Source organism: Pezoporus flaviventris, unplaced genomic scaffold (genome assembly GCF_033815535.1).
Source record: "Pezoporus flaviventris isolate CSIRO_AGI_PZ_B2104156 unplaced genomic scaffold, CSIRO_AGI_Pfla_v1 ptg000007l, whole genome shotgun sequence".
NCBI lineage: Eukaryota > Metazoa > Chordata > Aves > Psittaciformes > Psittacidae > Pezoporus > Pezoporus flaviventris.
Window position 1 is genome coordinate 82,848,813 of NW_026892555.1, and position 14,447 is coordinate 82,863,259.

The following is a 14,447-nucleotide window of genomic DNA, read 5'->3' on the forward strand; positions in this document are numbered from 1 at the left end:
TCGGATATTCATTCTGGCTAATTCAGTTCCATGTCTGTCCATGGACAGGAATACCTGCTTCAGAGAAGAGCCACAGACAAGATAGGTGTGGAACAGGATGTTTTACATGGACTGCTCATCCTGATTTCCAAATATTAGACTGTTCCAAGAGCTGAAAAAAAAAGTCTTTTCTCTTTTCCAGTCTTATCTAGATGCACAAACACTGGGTCCTCCTTTGAATCTTCTTAAATTCTTTACTTCATGACACGGAAGTTGATTTCAATTAACACTGATCTTGATTAATTTTCATAATCCTAGCTGAGCCTTTCTCTCAGCTCATGTGTCAGGTATAGAACACTTCATGGGCTAATGATCCGATCTAGTCTGTGAAGTCTAATATCATTATAGCTGTCAACACAAGAGGGTTGAGGAGGAAGAGCACCATCTTGACAATATTCCTCAAAAATGAAAAAAAAAAAAAGTTTTCTTCACACAGCTATGGATTTATAATTGTCAACCACAAATTCATAAAATTAATGGGAGGATAAAAATCTCACACACAGGCTCTGGAGAACACAACAGTTCCTGTACAAGCTCTTTCTTTTTGACAAAAATACTGAAGACCCATCTTGGACAAAAATAACCCTGTCTTGTTGGAGGAAATAATAATAATGATAATAAAAAAGAAGCTTTATTAAAGCTAAGCAGAATGTGACACATCCAGGAATGAATAATGCCCAAGGAGACCTCAGGGTCACAGTGGGCAGTGAGTCAGACGTTGACAATGCAATATGGCAGGAAGAAAGCAAGCCTGCAAATGTGGTCTGTCATAAAGGAGAGATAGACTGTGTCCAGAAGGCTCCCACGGGAATACTCTGCAAATACTCACTGAGCTCCTGACCTGTCATTGTCAGGGGTATTAAAAAAATGAAAAAAAAAAAGATATCTAGAGATCAAAGGAGAGCAACCAGAACAATCTGCAGGCTGCAAAAATCCATCTGTGCGAAAGATTAAAATGGCAGTAGCACCTAAGTGGCTTTTCTGGATGGTTTGCTTAAGCAGAGTTCACAAACATTTGGAAATCAGAATCCAGCCTCTTCATACCTCTTTGGCTTTTGTAGGTATCATACTGAGTCCTAACAAGCTCACTGTAGTGCTGAAGAACTCCTGAACACAGTGACTGTAGGAAAAAGGACCCCGGTACTAGTTTCAGGGATAACAGCTATGCTGTGGAGACGGTACTGCAGCACTGCAGAAATTACAGCACAAGCAGCAAAACTGTTACCTGAACTGCTGCTGCTCGGAGTATTTAAATTAAACTAAAAGCTTTGAAATGGTCCTGAAACAGCAGGACACAAAGGTGGCTTAGAGCCAGCACAGACCCATCCTTAAGATATACAGCAAGAAGAAATTGTGAGAGAGGAGGAAGGGAGGAAGGAAGGAAAAGGAGAAGAGGGGGAAAAAAAATAAAAAAAAAAAAGAAAAGAAAAAAGACGTAAGATTGACTAGCAGGGGGAAAAAATACATCTAAAGGTCAAACTTAAGATTGGAGATGTGAGATTTAAATGGCAAAAAGCTTCTTGCAACATTTTCCATGATTCTTAAGGGGACACTGTGCAGCTGAATTGGAGTGGACTTGTCAGGTAAATAATACACTGTCAATTTCCATCTTGTCATTTAATATTTAGATTAAAACACCTAATGCTTTATTTCAGGTTAAACTTTGAGATGGGGGGGGGGGGGGGTAGGCTGTACAACATGCATGTGTGTAGAGGGGCTCCGGGAGTCCCACAGCAAAAGCAGAGATTTCAGTTTGTTCTGCATTAAGATTAGTCATAACCTCGTGAGTGAGGAGCCCTCTGGGAGCACAGGGCCCAGGCAAAGGCAGGCACCTGGAAAATCCTCCTCCACCGCTTTCCATTCACATAGAAACAGCTACATGTGATCACCTTCACAAAGTGTCATCTTCATTAATAATTCACTGAAATTCTTGATTCATCAAGTCCAGGAAGTTCCTGGGAAGTGTGGGAAAAGACTAGCCGTGCATTTTTGGTGTCAAGGGGACTTAGAACCGGCTCCGAGGATGAGAAGCTGCACAGCACAAACACACAGTTTACAACAGAGAAGCATGCCTCTCCCTCTTCTTTAACCCCCCCCCCCCCCCAACCCCCCTCTCCCTTCCGCCCCCGATTTTGTTCTGCTCTTACTGTCACTACCCAACGATTAGGAGGAAGCTGGCTGCTCTCCACCTCCAGCACGAAGCGGCTCTCGGGGGGAAGGGGGGCTCCCTAGCACAGCCCTCCCCCTCTGCCCTCCCACCTCATTCACTTGCAAATTCCTGTGTGCACGGAGTAGCCGGGTCCGCGCCCGCGCTCGCTCCGCGCCTCCCCGTCCCCAGTGCGGCAGCTTCCACGCTCCGGCATCCGCAGCGCCGGCGCCGGCAGTGCGTGTGAGTGTGTGTATGAGAGTGTGTGTATGAGAGTGTGTGCGCGCCTGCCAGGGAGGCAGGCAGAGAAGGAGGAGTTTGGGTTGTTTTTTTTTTTTTCCTCCTCTCTTTCCCTCCCCCCCCTCCTTTTTTTTTTTTTTTTTTTTTTTTTTTTTATTAATCAGGAGCACTGAATGGAAACCAATCAGATAGAGAGCCCCCTCTGCTCGGGCTGCCTGCATGCTGGAGTTAAAAAGTGCTGCTGGCCGAGAAGGAGCCCCAGTGAGAGGCGGGGAGCCTGAGCGAGCACCGAGGAGAAGGGGCCAGGGAGCCACCGCAGCCGCCGCGCTGCCGACCCGGGCGAGGCTCGGCCCCGCCGTCCGTGCTTGCCGGTAAGGAGATGCGGCTTTGCACTTCTTCAGGAGCAACTTTCAACTGTCGGATACCTCCCCCCTCCCTCTTCCTTTTTTTTTTTTAATTCTTTTTGCCGTGCTCATTGGGAATGCTAATTAACGGGGGGGAGGATGGGAAAGTTGGCAGCTGTCTTGTGGAGGGCTCTGCACCCCACTGCCGCTCCGGGGTGTTCCCCCCCGGGGCTCCTCGCAGTGCCCGGCGGCTCAGGGGTGTGCGGCGACTGCGCTCGCTGTCATTTAAAGTCAGGCGGAGGGATGTGGCGTTTTCCTGGGAACTGTTATCGCCGGCAAGACGCTTCGGTCAAGGGGAGGTGATGGGAGCAGGAGGAGGGTCGTGTGCGTTTGGAAGGGAATACCAATACTAATGCTAATGCTAATATTAATACAACAGGAGAAGCTTGATGGATAACTAGAAAATAATAATAGTCTCGGTTTCTTGACACTGCCTACTTGCTGTGAAATGGATACAAGGCAAAACCCTCCGGATCATGAGCAAAATCCGAGGCAGAGTGCAGAGCTGAATGCAGAGCACAATTGAAATTAGGCGCTCCCGCAGAGGAAAGAAGGGGGCAGAGGGGATAGATCTGGGGACGTTACAGGATCTGACAAATGTGAAATCTTTGATTTGATAAAAGAACGGGTTGGGGAGTGATGGAGGTGGTGAAAGATAGGGGGTAGGCGTACAAGCATTTTACAGGAGAGAAGTTAGATAATTGCAGAAAGAAAGTGCTGAATTTGGTTATGTTGTGAATGTTTCTAAGGAGCTGATAACATTGTGTGTCAGATAGATCGAACGATTTATGTATTCACATGTGTACAACACCTACATGCACACATAGGGAAACCAATACACAGTGTGTATACTATATACATTTATTCTTATGCAAAAGATTCACTTGAGAGATAAACAATAGCAGTGGAGGTCAGTGACTGTGGAAAGAAGTCTTGTCACTGCTGCAATAAAATCCATATTTTACAGAGAGTTAAATGCAGTGCTTCCTAAGTGCAAGTGAATGGTCACCTAAGTAACTCCTGATGACATTCAAGGATCAAGAAGTTTAATGACTGAAATTACTCCGAAGCACGATGGCAGAGCTGCTACTTTTGCACCCATCGAGATGATAAGACACCTTTTCCCTTGTACTTGTGAACGGTGATGGATTTTAAAGTTCTATCAGCACTGCATGGGAGATTGTCTAGCAAAAATTACTTACAGAGTGTAAGGTTGGTCCTTTCTCCAAATTTACTGTTCTTCTAGCACAGCTGGAATAGAGAGTACAGTTGCTTCTTGTCTATTCAGGAATCTGTGAGGATGGTACATGCATCCTACATGTGTACTTCATGAGCTATGTTCATGAACATATGCACAAGGGGAACACTACAATCGAGCAAGGTTATTTTTATTCCCTTTGATCATAAGACCTTAATGATAATAGCACCCTGGAAAAAATATAATTCCAAGGGAATAAAACTGCTTGAACATACAGACCTCTATGTTTTCAATCAAAACAGACATAACTCTCCAAATCAAGATAAAGACTTATCTCATGTATTTGCTGGACTTAGATCTCTATTATGGAGTTAGTTCTGCACAGAAGTGCTTGCATATTACTTAAAGCATTCCATAAAATTGTTTAACATCTGTTCCTGGGCAATATAATGCTATGGGTAATGGTGCATCCCTATTAATTTCTTTTTTTTTCAAATTCCTGTTTAAAGGCAGTAAGTTTGCATGTCACAGGAGAGTCGGGTAGGGCTTGGAGGCTTCTGATCAAGACTAAGTAGATTCCTTTATCATGGATATATACAGTTTTAAAGGCCTGTCAGCAATGACACAATTGGATAGCTCCTTTAAACAGCCCAGACATGCTAATAGAGACTGCAGGGCTGAATCCCTTTTTTCCTCTTCTCTCAGATATTATCTGACACAGCACCAGTAAATATATACTCTCACATGCTTCTGGCTTTCAGCTGAACCATAATCTTTCTGGACATACTTCTAGTGGCTTGTAGTTGACTTTTGAGATGGGTGAGGGAGAGGGAAAGCAGCCAGGCTGTTCAGAATAGCGTAATCAGAGGCAGCAATACCTTTTTTTTTTTTTTTTTCCCAGGGAAAATGGCATTGATTCAGTCCTGTTGTAGTTCTCTGCAATTATCCTTTGCAGCCATCTAAGGAGCTGGGGTCCCCATAGGGACTTATTAGTCCCACTAGGTATTTTAGTTTTCACACCAGTTCACAGTTCTTGCACATCTCCATGCCAGTACTCCAAAAATTACACTTACAGACATGGTCATCATTTTCTAACCAAGTTGTTCAACTAGAAATATGCATCTTAATTTCAGCATCTTCCTTCCCTCCCTCCCTTGCACATGCAAACGGGAACCTGCCGTTCAAGCCAGCCTTCCCTTTCATAAAGTTTGCATTTTGCCATCTGCTGTTTCAATAATATTTAGCTGAGAGACTTCCTTGAAAGCAAAACACACACGTTAAAAAATGTTGTGGGGTTGTGTTTGTTTTTTTTTTCTCTTCCTTTCTGCTGAAGATCTTGAAACTAATGCAAACTTGATAGAAGTTATGAGTGTGCCTGTGCTCTCACCAGCTGATACCCTGCCAGAGCACCTTCTCTCTGCAAGCAGTCCTCTACTCAAAGGCTACACTGGGTTCCTTGGGGAAGGATCCTCCCTCCCATCCACTATTCCCTAAGGTCTTTTACATCATTTTTGCTTTGACTGAAGATTTCAGCACACCAATCTGCTGCTCATTAATAAACTCCTGCAGTATTTCATGGCTTGGAAGGAATTGCTATTGGTTTTTCCAGCAGATGTCTGTGTCCTGTGTAATGGTCAAGCAGATCTAGGGGGCATCAACGTTTATCTGTTGTTGAATGAAATGGCGGGCTCTGTTTCCTGCTTACCTGAACTTTTTAGCGTGCTGTCTGCATTTTGTTGACTTCTTTCAAACTATGTTCCCTTTCCAGTGCAATCTTGTAGCATTATGGCCCAAGACGGTCAGGAAATTGCTTATGGATCTCCTTGGAAATGGTGGCTAATTACTAAAATGAAAGGTAGCTGGAATCTATAAAAACAAGTGGGTAGAAACCATTGGAAACAGCAGTTCCCACTGTGATGGTGCCTCATCTTGCATAATGGTTGCAATTCCTCTAGTGGCTCTGCTGCAATTATACCAGAATAACGTAGAATTGGTTTTCAGTACCTTTTGATTACCATAAGCGTGCTGGAAATGCCATGGAAGGACTGTTCCTTGGAAGCTAGGTGGTAGGGAGGCTTCTTCATTAACCTCTCAAAGACCAGTTAGCCACAGTAACTGTTCTTATTTCTTAAAAGGCTTTGCATCATTTAGGGCTTGCTTCTTTTTTCTTTTCTTTTTATCTGAATTATTACTTGGCTTCATAACTCTCAGAAACAAGGTCTGATAGACTTAGTTGTGATTATCATGACTGCCATGTGGGGCCAAATTCAGGACCTTTTCAATATAAACCTTTGAAGTGAGTCCCTCATTCTGCACGTGAAGTTAACAGTCCCTGTGTTATGCCAAACCCAGTCTCTTCTGCTGACTCTATGCATGATTCAACTTGCAGTATAAACAATATTCTCAAGTTTAAATGTGTTCTGGTTGAGATAAAAAACCAGTAGCAGCTGGTTCGCTCATGCTGCTTGCTTAGTCATGGCAGCCCTTTCAAGAGGTCTGGAGAAACTAACTCGGTGAGGAGAAAGGTGTTATGACATCCCGCCTTCTTTCATTTGAGATGGGGACAGCAAAGTTGTAGATGGAATGTTCAGTGTGATTAAACATAGAGATTATCTGTCTTTATTGCTTAACAAAAGGTACAGGGTAGATTATTAGTCCCTGTCTGAGTTTTAAAAACACCTTCAAAGAATGCATAGTTAATGCAAAACATCAGCAGAAAAAGTCATCCTTTCTGGTTTGCATTGTGAGTGATGCTGCAGTGGAACGAGGTGGAGAAAGTGCTGGATAAAAGCATTTTTAAAGTTTGAGTTTGATTACTTCACTTCCATTTGAGTTTTTCTTGCTGTAAATATCAGCCTAAAAGCTCCTTTCTCATCCTTCCCCAGTGACTGGCCGATATCTGTTGGGAGTCCATCCAGCCTTGGGTTCCTAAGCTTTTCCAGGGCACTGCTGTGTGTCCTCATCCTGATCACCCATTAGTGGCTTCCCCTCTCTATTTCAGGCAGTGTTACCTGGCCTTGCACCCATGACCACCTCCTGTACCTACTCCAAGTGTTGCTGGTGGCCAGCATTTTCTTCCACTTTATTTTGTCAATTGTGCACTTGGCACTGGAAGGACCAAACAAATCCTGTGAATATTTCTATTATGCTTTTGTTTGTTAACACAAACATTCCCAGAAAAAAAGTAGGATAACTGTAATTTAGGACTGATTTGAGTGGTGTGAATTAATGTTGCCGGTTGGTACATCCAGTCTCATGGAGCTGCCCACTTCTCAAGTATTTTACTTTTTCAAAACAAGCCAGAAAAGACAGTTTTTCCTGCAGCTGCAACCCCCTTAGGAGCAGGGAGGAACAATACAGATGGGGAAGGGAAACTGCGTCTTTCTGGTGAGGGAAGCCTGGGAGCCCTGCCAGGAGGGAAAAGGCACATCTGGCATGGTGTCCTTCATGAGTTCTGATGTTGGACCTCCAAAAAGAAGCTTTAAGTGGAAAAGTGCTTAACTGTGACAGTGCCAGCGCACTTGGTAGCACTGTGCTGAAACATCCAAGATTACACTGATACTGCATTATCTTTCCTCACACCCAGCCACAAGACACCATCTCCGTATTCTCCTCTTTGCCAAGTACACAGACAAAAAAGCGTGTACATTTCCATCTGGTTGCATTCAGGAACAGTGCCAAACTTGCTATGTTTTAAGTAACCTGTTCTATAATGGCTTTATTCTGGTGTTGTGGGCAAATATTTTATGGATTAATTAGCCTGTCTTGTCAGGCTATACATATGTACTTATATATAGTCAGAAAGTGCTTAGTTCTGGCCAGAATGTGACTATTAAATTTGATCTGCAACATAAATACCCATTGTAACCCCTCAGCTCTTCCCTAGTGACACACCGCAATGCACAGAAGAGAGCACTTTATGAATGAGATCAGCCCAGTACTATCTGGATACCTTAATTCCTCTTAGCTGAACTAATTCCATTATCTTGCTGTAATGTTTACAGCTGCCTGTGAGATAATAACTAGTGTATCTTTCCAGCATTCCCACTTCTGCATCCAATCTCAGAGCCAGAGCAGGAGGACTTAGGGGAAGGGTCAGCAGGAATTGAGAATTAGCACAGAAATTAAACACTAATCGAGTTTCCCCAGGTATTGCAGATGCGTGCTTGCCTGGGTATAAGGCAGAGCCGCCTACTCCCAAACTGCTGCATTTCAGTTGTCAGTTAATAGCTTTTATAAGCACAAAGGCTGCTTAATCAACACAATCATTAGCATGTAGCTCTGCTTTGGTGTGAAGGGTAAGATCAAACTCAAAGAAAGCACTTGCTTTTGATAACTCCGTGTTGCATTCTTGAAGGTCATGGGTATTCAGACCTGTCTTGGCTGTCAGGTGGTGGGGTAGTAGGAGAGCCAGTTGTGGCTGGGGGTCCCAACTGGGGTGCTGACACCATGCATGGAAGCCAACTTCTGTGCTGACATTCTCACCTGAGAGAAAACCCTGTCACTTAAAAAGCCATCTCTGTGTCCTCCCTCTCATCCCTCCCAGTTCCAATCAATTAACAAAAATAATTAAAAGCACAGTTCTTTTTAGTTTTGCCCTAAGCATTGAGGTGAAATCTGTTTCCTTGCTGAATTGATTCTCTTTGAATGCCTGGTGTAACTTTAGGGGGTCATTAGCCTGGCAATCATGATTTGACAATACCATCTTCCTAGACATAAAGCAAACGAAATAGCTTATAGTAAGTATCCTTCTAGAAAAAATAACACTATCATTGTGGAATGCTCTATGGATGTTTAGGAGTCTTGCTTCAAGTAAGGGACAAAGTGTAGTTGATCAACGTAGGGCCTTCACTAAAAACTGCTCAAGTATGTCTAGAAATTACATCTTCATCACAGGGCCCCCCTGCGAGACTGTCCTGTGTAACTGGCCTTGTTTTACAGCAGAGGGAAGAGAATCACAACAGAGGTGAGCGACTTGCCCAAGGTCACAGAGGAGGCCATAGCACAGCAGGGATGCTAAACCAGGATCTTACAGCAAGTACAGCTTGCAGTCAATCCTCCTGACTCTCTGCTGCTCACTTGAGTTGTTGGAGCTGATCAAAGAATGGAAGGGGGGAAAAAAATCAGATTTGGGCCTCTTTTTTCATCCAAAAGAAAGCCAATTATTTTTCTCAAGGACTCCTTGCAGCTACTTTGGCACTTTCTCCCCAAAGGATTTTCTGGATGGTTTTTTTCTTGTTTGCTCAGCCTTGTTCTGTGTGGAGGGGAAGTAGGAGGCTGGGTAGCTGAGAGCCGTCTGGGACAAGAGTGAAAATCTTATTCCCAGGAGAAAGTAATCTGAGCTGTTCCCAAGCAAGGTGGCGATGACCTTCCTCTCTGCATTGGCCCAGTTGCACTGGCCACAGTTATTTCTTCACCATTTCCTGCCTTACCCATTCCCACCTACTTATGCCTGTGGGAGAGAAGGGGATAAAACCGATCTCATTAAAGGCTGCCTTTTCTGCATGCTGCTGCCTATGCTTTGGGGCAGCAGAGGTCAAACCACACTCTCATTGTTCATGTCCATGGCTGTATGAATTCATTTCAAAGCACCCCTGCTTTGTAAACTTCTAAGGGGTAGTATTCCTAGTGCATAGATATGAATGTGAATCAAAAGGAAGTTACTTGAATAAGGACCTGGGGTACACCAATACCCTTGTCATGGGTATAAATAAATAGAGGAGAGGTAGAAAAATAATCACAAAAAAGACAAAACAAAATTTATAAATCATATGGCAGGGTTAGATCCAAACAGTAGCAGGTTCTGAGGTGAGTGCCACTTAGTATGCCCCTCTCCTTATGGAGCTGGCCTCGCAAACTGATCGACCACTACAAGAATTCAAGAGAGCCTATTTCCTCATTTTCACAGTGCAAAGAGTGCTCTGGCAGATCACAGAGCAGGAATATATAGAGTTAGAATCCCTTTCAGGGAGCAAATTCTTTTTGTGAAATTGGTGCTCAATTTAGCTGTCACTTCTGAAAGGGAAAAAGATGCAGAAGCAAGTTTAAAGTCCACCAGCCATATCCCTTTAAGCAATTCATGCTGTGCCAACCAGTTTTATAAAACTCTGTATTTCATCTAAACTCCATTTAAGTCTAAATAATATGAATGCCCTGCTAAGGTTTTTCACTTCTCACTCCTGATAATTACCGAGTTGTTTCCGCTATAAACAAAGCAGTTCTTCTCTCTCTCTGCTATATCATACCTGGTCCCAGAGCAGTTTGCATTTAAACGTACCAATAAACTGCACTCAAGTCCACAAGACTGGTTGAATACTTAAGTGCCTTTCTATATCAAGATGTCAGGAACTTGTAAGGAAGTGTATGTAACTTAGCAATTATTTCCATGATGACCAAATTGTGTCCTCCAAAAATGTGTATAGTCTCACTAAATAGTAGACTAGGAAAAGTGGGGATGGGAAAAAAGCAAAACAAAATAAACCCCACAACTAAACAAATCTGTGTAAGGAATTGTGGGGATGGAAAAAAAAACTATGTAAGGAATGATCATAATTTCCCACTGAAGCCCCTTCAGCAACATAGCCCTGGCTTGTTTCTGCAGTGTTGAGAGGGATTCTCTGCTGTCCTTCTGCTCCCATCAGCAGCTGGGAGCAGTTGCAGCAGGGATGTATAGGACTGGACCGAGATTGTCACTTGCTGGCTGGCTGGGTCTGCTGGAACATAACAGGAGGATCTTTCCTTTGTGCAAGTGTCGCCGTGCATTACATCTTAAAAGCCAATTCTTATCTCAGATTCTTCCTTCTGGTGCCTGTATCTTCAGGTCATATGTACTTAAAAGTGAGAAGTACATAAACATCTGAGAAAAAAAGCTGGCCTCGTGTATCTTATTTATTAATGTTTACAACCATCAGCACAATTCTGCAGACAATCTAATCTCAAGCAGCTTTGAAATTTGGTGCTCTTCAGAGCAGTGTTTCCCACCAGAAACAGAAGTGTGTGCTCTGATTTGTAGAAAGGATTTCTGTTCCTCTTGGAAAAAAAAAAAAAAAAAAGCCCAAACCAAACCAAAAAAAACATCCCAAAAACCCAACAGATTGAAACCCAACAAAACCATAAAAATACAAAGCAGCACAAAAACCAGCTCCCTCTTTTCTCAGCACAGAATTTATATTGTTATTAAATGAAATGTATTATCATAATGTAACACGTTAGGGTGTCTTTTGCAGGGTTTCTGAAGCAACTTTTCATCAATCTACTGTAATTCTTTTGTCAGATATCTCAAAGCTACTTGATATCACAGTTACTTTAAGGTATGACAGAGTTTTCCTTAGCAACAGGTTGTAATTACAACCAGGCTGGTAAATGTGAGGTCAGAAGCCGATTGCTGCAAATCTAGGAGACTAAAACTCACAGCACATCCTTGCTTCCTGTTGCAACAATACCCCAAATCGTGGATGAGCAAAAGCAAATGCTCAGGTTACTCAGGAAAAAAAAACAGGTATTTATGTTTGGTCAAGCTGATACTAAAACTAGCCTTCATATGATGCAGGCATCTCAGGTGCAGATTTAGTTTCGAGCCCTGACCTGAGCTTGTATCTGTTACATCTCAAAGGCTGTGGGGTCACCAGAGGACAGAGCTGCTGGAGCAGTGCTGCTGCTAGGAGGGTGCAGGGGGATTAGCGACAGGCATCCTGATGTGGGCAGACATTCCAGACCCGGGAGGCAGCCAGAAAACCTACTTCTTTCTGGAGGCTGAACTTGGCAGCGGCAAGCACATAGGCTAGATGGTTACCAGCAACCACAGCATCAGTAAGTGTTTGACTGGGGCCAGGTTGATGCAATCTGAAACATCAGAGACCAGAGGTCTTTTGTTAAATCCCAGATTAAATGTGTTTGGCTACCATGATGATAGAAGGTACTGGATTATGGCAGCAGCAGTGGGTTGCAGCTCTGGGAATGGTGGGGCAAGTACAAGGAGGAGGTACTCAGCTAGCTGGTGCCTCAAGGTCCTTTCTTCACTTCCTTCAAAGATGACATGGTGGAAGGTTTGATATTTTTTCATATACACTACTGATGACAATGCAGGACTCGTGGTTATCCCAACTTTATTTATGGGATGTGCTGTAGAAGGAGTAATGAGGACAAGTTTTCAGGCACCACCCAACTTTCTATGTTCTCCTTCCCTTATACAGTTCTCTTCTTCCCTTGAACTGTTTCATGCTCATCTGTTGTCCTGTAAGACAATGATCCTTTGCACAGCTCTGTGAATGTTATAGAATGACAGAGTTGTTTAGGTTGGAAGAGATGTTTAAGAGCATAAAGTTCAATTGTTAACTAAGACTGCCAAGTCCACCACCATCTCCCTAAGCACCATGTTGCCTCTGGGAAGACAAAAGATGCCAGCAAGCCAGAAGCTCAACAGACGTTAGTCTGCTGTTGGAATTTGGTTTTTCTCTTCACATGAAGTGTCCCGGGCTGCATGTGCTCGTTCTGCGCTTGCTGATTTACCATTGACTCTGCACAGCAGAGCAATGAGACCAAGCAGGATTCAGCTGCAAGCTGGGACAGGATGAGTTATTGTAAATAACTGAGCTGAGCCATTAGAAATAAGTTGCTAAAGCAAGCAAGATTAACTTGATGTGCTGCCTGAAATGAGATATTAGAGATGATAGGGCAGAGAGAGAAAACTTTTCAGTTAGATGGAAACAGGACTGATTAATTAAGCAGTAACAAACAAGGAACCTTGCCTTGAATTGATATGAGGCTCGTAGTGCTAATTTAACACAAAGTACAGCTCCCAATTTGTTATTAAATTAAAATGGGTTTTAAAATTGTTTACCTTTTTTTTTCTTATCTGCTTCTGTGTGGCAAAATGATTATTCTGGGTAGTTACAGAAACCAATCAGAGCAACAGAAATTGTAGTTTGAAGTGGGGAAAGATTGTTCTGTTGTGTAATTAAGAAAAATACGCTAATATCCATGACATCATAAGCACTTCAAAGTAGTAACTGTGCTCTGTGTTGCATTTTAAACTAAACAATTAGCATGCTAACAAGCTGCTATGGACAGACAGTGAAAATGTATTGCACTTGAGGAAATGAATTCTTACTCTTTCAGTGTAAAGATCTGCTTACCTGACTGACAAATATTACTAAGGAATAATAGGGAAGAAACATTTCTTCTTCTTCTCCCTTTCCACTTTTCTTGCAATTTTTCAAAGCAGTTTTAGTTTTGCAGACTTTGTGGTTATCCTATACAAGGGAAATTTTGATACCCCCATCAAAGCATATGATGAAAATGTGAGACATTTTGTGTGATAGACAAATCCTGTGGAACAACAGGGAAAATAACCTTGTAGCGACATTGCTTTTTTAGCCTCAAACAAGTTTTTTTTCTATGTAATGGAAAAAAAGGAATGTTTCTATGTAATTTATTGTAGGATAGCTCAACAGTAGCAATTTGTCCTGCATTGTGATGTAATTTGATGGGTTCATTTCTTAAATGAATTATGGATTATAGATTACCTCTGCATATCAACAACAGAGCTGTATCTTGTATGTAAATATTCCCTCAACTTTCCCTTCCTCTTCCAATCCATTTTCCATCATACAGAGATGACTTTTCTTCCATCTAATATTTCTACTAATAAGGTATTTAATAATTTAGCAGCCTAAAAAATGAGCATATTTCAAAGGAGCTGGTATCAATAGTAGTGTAAAAGCCTCAGGCTACAAAAATGTGGATAAGACTACGAAAGTTTTAGAGTCAGGATCCCAACTGTCTTTCTGCTTCAGGCAGCTATTTTATTAAAGTTGGTATTAAACAACACCGCCTAAGGTCTGATTAACAATTTATGACTTCCTAAGAAGGATTAGCAGAAGCCTATAATTTTTATATTTAAATCTTAATTTGCATCTAAGAGAAACCATGCTCAGGTTTATATTTCCATTATTTACTGTTTTTATTATTAGTATTGCTGCCTCCAAAATACTGCATGTGTGAACATTGAAGGTACCAGTTTGTTGTACTGATCTTTTAGTAACCCATCCCCTCACACGTGTCAGAGGGAAAACAGGCCTCTTGCGTTATGTTATAGCCTTGATCCTGCAAAATGACGGCTTTTGTCTCTTGCTGGGCTCAGTTGCTTTTCTCTGTCCCCAAAGTCCCTTGGGATGGAGGGTGATCAGCACTTGGCAGAGCCAGGCTGAGGTCTGCATGACCAGGAGCTGAATGTTGTCTAGCTAACATTACTTTAGAGAATGAAATCCAGATGTACATCACTAAGGTTTGCCTGATGTACCTTCCTAGAAAGGAATTTTCCTTTCTGACATTTACTTTGTGTGATTAGTCCCATCTCTATCTCGGCAATGTTTTCCTAAATGCCTCCCAGCCCTGCTTATTAGGTTACTGCTGGGCAGCC

The 14,447-nt window shown here is 42.6% G+C and overlaps 1 protein-coding gene across 2 annotated transcripts in view; it reads left to right on the forward strand.

Moving 5' to 3' along the window:
* Positions 1-2,582: 2,582 nt before the first annotated feature.
* The window catches only part of LOC133267189 (cadherin-6), a 101,656-nt gene continuing 89,791 nt past the window's right edge, over positions 2,583-14,447 (forward strand). For both annotated transcript variants that reach the window (XM_061449277.1, XM_061449278.1), the window contains exon 1: positions 2,583-2,796. The gene's annotated coding sequence lies outside the window, so the exon portion shown is untranslated. The remainder of the gene's footprint in view (positions 2,797-14,447) is intronic.